This window comes from Triticum dicoccoides, chromosome 5B (assembly GCF_002162155.2).
Source record: "Triticum dicoccoides isolate Atlit2015 ecotype Zavitan chromosome 5B, WEW_v2.0, whole genome shotgun sequence".
NCBI classification, from domain to species: Eukaryota; Viridiplantae; Streptophyta; class Magnoliopsida; order Poales; family Poaceae; genus Triticum; species Triticum dicoccoides.
In genome coordinates, this window is record NC_041389.1 from 6545308 (window position 1) to 6550535 (window position 5228).

Below are 5228 nucleotides of genomic sequence, written 5' to 3' on the forward strand. Positions count from 1 at the left end.
GCATAGACCCTAATAATAATATAAATGGCATATTGCCATTATAGTGCAAGCAGCGAAGCAGAAGTAGTTCAAAAATTCCATGATGCTTTTGAACTGAATGTTGCAAGCATGGGACTTCTTTTCAAAACTAAGGGCCTCTTAAATTCAAATGATTTTCATAAAGAAATTTTGAAGGATTAAAATCCCTCAAGTTTCCACAAAGTATAGACTTGGTCCCTCAAGATTTTTTGGTATACATTTGGTCCCTCAAGTCTCAAAACCGGATAAGTTTGGTCCTAAACCGAATTTTGAGCACGTTGACCGGTTTTGACCGTCACAAGACCGTGCGATGAACAGTAATTTTGAAAAAAAACTCCAAAAAGTCTGAAATTTTGGTCACACCTTGCACATTTAAGCATATTGGACTCCCAAAAATTTCAGAATTTTTTGATTTTGTTTTGACTTTTTTTCGAATTTACTATTCATTAGGCATATATTTTTATTTATTTACCACTAGCTCCTCGAGTGCCGAAAGAGCACGAAATTTTGTTCGCATCTTGCGCATGTAAGCATATTCGACCCCAAAAAATTTCAGACTTTTCTGAATGTTTCTGTTTTAAAATTCGAGTTTACTGTTCATCGGGCGGTTTTATGGCGGTCAAAACCGGTCAACATGCTCAAAATCCGGTTTAGGACCAAACTTATACGGTTTTGAGACTTGAGGGACCAAATGTATACCAAAAAATCTTGAGGGACCAAGTCTATACTTTGTGGGAACTTGAGGGACCAAAAACATACTTTTCTCTTTTTTCTATGACGTTTATTTGATACATCGGATTGAATCCTATAGGAAAATTTCCTTGCATCCGTGCAAACCTCTTGCAAAGAATCATTCCCTTGATGCAATCAAACAAGCTAAAAATTATGTAGGATTCAAATGGACATGACATTACAGTCATATATCTTTTCTATTCCTGTGTTTTCGGAATCCTATGAATCAAAGAGGCCCTAGGAGTATGCATATGCCTCGTGCGTATACAAACTAGCGCGGTACTTGCAGAGAGGACACAAACTCCTGCTCTTGGCTGAACTGTCGTGAGCTGTGGTCACCAATCACCGGAACAACGCCACCACAGCGCGGCCGTGGCGCCACCTGTTCCTGGCCAGCAAGTCGTGCAACACGGCGCCACCTGTTCCTGGCCAGCAAGTCGTGCAACACGGCGCCCAGTTAAGAGCTCCAGCCTCATCTCCACATCTTTCATGGTAGGCCTGTTCCCTCGCGTGAGACTGAGGCACTCTTCCGCCAACCGAGCCACGCACAGGACCTTTTCCTCGCTGATTCCTTCCTCGAACAAGATGTGTGTGTCCAGGGTCTCTTGGAGGGGTCTCCTCTCCCTCATAGCCCACAGGAAGTAGCTAGATAGGTTCTGCTTCTCGCCGTGCTCGTTCTCGATGATGGGTTTCCTTCTCGTCAGGAGCTCAACAAGGATCACCCCGAAGCTGTAAACGTCGCTTTTCTCGTTGAGCATACCGGTGTGGTAGTACTCTGGATCCAGGTACCCAAACGTGCAGGTGCGTCTGATCCGGCGGGATCAACCTCGATGCACCGAAATCTGATACCTTGGCGGTGCAGCTGTCCGTCAGGAGCACGTTCATGCATTTGATGTCCCTGTGTAGGATGGACACGGAAGCTGCGGAGTGCAGATACGCGAGCGCGCCCGCGATCTCGATGGCGACCCTCAAGCGCTCCTCCCAGGACAAGGGCGACAGGCCACCGTCCTGCTTCGACCCAGAGGAGCGGTGCAGGAGGTCGTAGAGCGTGCCATTGGAGACAAACTCGTAGACAAGCAGGGGGACCTCTGACTCGAGGCAGCATCCATGGAGCTTCACCACGTTGCGGTGGTTGATCTGTGAAAGGATGGCCACCTCATTGATGAACTGGTCAATCTCGCTCATCACCACACGCGTTGACTTCTTGATGGCCACAACGCGCTGGTCAGCCAGGAGGCCCTTGTAGACGCCTAGACGGTGCCATGCCCCCCGCGCCCGACTACACGAGTGTGCTCGAAATTGTTGGTTGCCTTCTGCATCTCATCCAGGGAGAATATCTTGGTGCCGTCGTTGGCACTTTTGTCTCAAGAGATGAGCTGTTGTAGCAGAATGCCTCTATTCTTATGGAAATGCCTCTTTCTCAGACGTTTCTCGACGTTTCTCTTCCATCTCCGCGTCACAACGGCAACAATCGCAGCAAGAAAGAGGATTGCCCCACCACTGCCTAGTCCAATGCTGACACCTGCATTGGTTGGGTTGACCCTCCGTTTAAGTCAAATATATATATGGAAGCAATAATGCAAACAAACACTACTGAAATGACCATAAAGTGGTACAAATCGCTTACCCAATATTACAGTACTGGTGCATGTATAGCTCCCGAATTTATTGTGGCATATACCATTGCAGATGTATTTATCTGGCTGTAGGCACTCGTTAGTATCTGTAAATAGCATAATAGTATATAGTATCAGTGGTGAATGGTGATCCATATGAAACTATGGAATATGTGTACTGGAGTACTGGACTACTCACTCCAATCAAATATAACTGAACTATAGTTAATGTGAGAGATCGTGTGTGTGTGTGTGTGTGTGTAACAACCTGTGCATCCATCCTTGATGTAAGGATTTCCTTCAAAACCAGAAGAGCACTTGCACCGGTAACCCAGATGTCTGAGTGTTCCATCATCGGTGACATCGATGCACTCGCTATGGGAGCTCAAGCATCTGTAGTCGCTCCTGTTTATCTTTGCATGTTCGCATGTCATTTTGTCAACAGCCCATTTCACCACTCCCCATTTCCCGGACAAGGAGTAGAGCGCAGAGTTTGAGCCCGAACCAGAGAAGAAACCGTCTGGCCCAGATTCCTCACGAATGTGCAAGACACCATCATCAAGAGATATGTCACTTACGACCATTCCACTAGTCAATTCAAGGACAGGAAGAAGGGTCCCTGGCATACATGCTAAGTAGAGATGGACAGCTGCAAAGCAGCCTAGCTTTGTGCCAAAGGGGAACGGGATGGTGATGTTCCCACATGATGTTGGACAATCCGTTCCAGGCTTGATGGAGCCATAAACTGTTGAAGTTGAAATACAACGCCAAGGACCAAACCACTCTACAAAATATTGGCTCAATAATTGTGTGTGTGTTAAAAACTGTGTGGTCCATTTTTTTTTAGAAAAGGGGGTATTCCCCGGCCTCTGCATCAGATCGATGCATACGGCCTCAAAAACTGTGTGGTCCATGATTTTGCCTCAATAATTGGCTCGTACACACTACACCTCTATGTCTTGCCTCCACTATGTTACACAAGGGTTACTGTCGCTTCTGGCCTTACCTCACATCCTCTGATGTATTAAGGATTTTGACACCTAAGGGTTTTTTTTTTTGAGAATCACCGGGGGAGGAGTCCCTCCACCTGAATATATTACTCAAAGTGGTCATAATGCCAGGAGAGTGATCCAATTTATAAGGAAAACCGGATCGAAAACCTTAACAAATTGACCCCGTTTACGAGGAAAACCGAGCCGAAAACCAGACAAGTAACAAGTGTTACAAGAAAAGGAGAGGAACATGACGCCCAACATAAGGCAAGAACTAGCTAGCAAACTAACAGGACCAGGTAGATGAGGGGTGCGTCGAGGGATCACAATACCAAGACTCTACAAGCAGGCAAACGCACCGCGCCGGCGTGCGTATCAAGCCCCACGGCACAACAGAGGAGCATCCAGAATCAACGAGTGCCAACGCCTAACACGAACCTTGACTAGGAGCTCCGCCACGGAAGTTCAAGACGATTAGCAAGTCGGGGAGGCGTCATTGCGTCGTCATTGAGCAAAGATGAACCAAGACGAGACCAAGAGCCCGAGGCTCGCCTCACCAGAACAGGGTCATGAGCATGCAAAGTAGCAGGCCGGAGACCACACGTAGGACAGCCGAAGAGAAACACCTGAAGAAGAACACACCACCGTCGGTCCTGAGCAGGCCACACGACCACCACCACGCGAACCACCCTCAACCAGCCGCAGCAACTGAAGCCGTCGTTTGGGTCTCCAAGACGACGCCTCCAAGGAGGTAGTGTTGTCAAGGACACAACACCGCCATCCAATCCAGCAAGCCCGATCTTAGGTTTTCACCCGGAAACCACAAAAGCAAAGTATTGTAGGTGCTAGAGCTCCACAACGGCACCTCCTGCAAGAAAAACGACATCCATAGACGCCGTTGCCGCCGGCATCGACTTAGTCGGTGCAGGGTTCTCACCCGGAGTTTGAGCACATCCCTACAATAAGACGACAGCCGACCACCACCACCACCATCGAGCCCTTCAAAAGACGAAGAAGCACGACAAGCCGCCGGAGCCAACCGCACCGTGCGGAGATCACTGACAACCAAACGTCAGCACTAGGCGCCAGATCCATCAACAGTCGCCCGAGCGCAGGCCACCATCCCCTTCCGAGCACCATGCCGGCAAGGAGCAGAGGAGCACTGCCCGAGGCCAGGAACCACCATGGTCCGGGCTGCAGCCATACATCAGGTGCGCCGACACGCCCCACGCGCGCCACCGCACACCCGTCGGAGACCAAAACAGAAGCGCCCGCCTCTCCAACAGAAAGCAGTGAGATCATCGGCTGCAGCAGCACCGCCACCACCCCTCCACCTCCACCAGCACCACTCACCACCACCCTCCTCTGCCCCAAGCCAGACGACCACGGGCCGATCCAGCTGGATTCAGCCAGTCCAGCGGAACGCACCACCAACAAGCCTCCAGATCCACCCCAACACGAGCAGCAACTGGCCCAGAACCATCAGGGGCGGGGCCACAGGAAGGACGCCGTTGCACGGACCACCATAGCACAGGAGGCCGGCATCGCGTGCCCGACGCTGTCACCTCGCGCGGAGCGTTCCAGATCCGCCGGCAGCGCCCACCACGAAGCAGCTCGCACCGCGCGACGCAGCCACAGGCGCCATCGTCCACCCGAGCCACCGCGACGAGGAGCAGCCGGCACGGATCAGACGCCAGCCGCCCACCAAATCCAGCGCGATGAGAGGCGCCGCGAGAGCCCCGCCGCCGCCATCCCTGGGGCACGCGCGGCTTAGCCCGCGTCCGCTCCGGCGGCGGCGAAGCAGGGGAGGAGGAGGAGGGAGCCGGCGGCAGCACAGTAGGGTTGCCCCCGAGACGCTAGAGGAGGCGAC

General features: G+C 51.2%; 1 pseudogene; it reads right to left on the reverse strand.

The window, feature by feature from the left end:
- Positions 1–880: 880 nt before the first annotated feature.
- Positions 881–5218, reverse strand: LOC119307004 (annotated as a pseudogene).
- Positions 5219–5228: the final 10 nt, after the last annotated feature.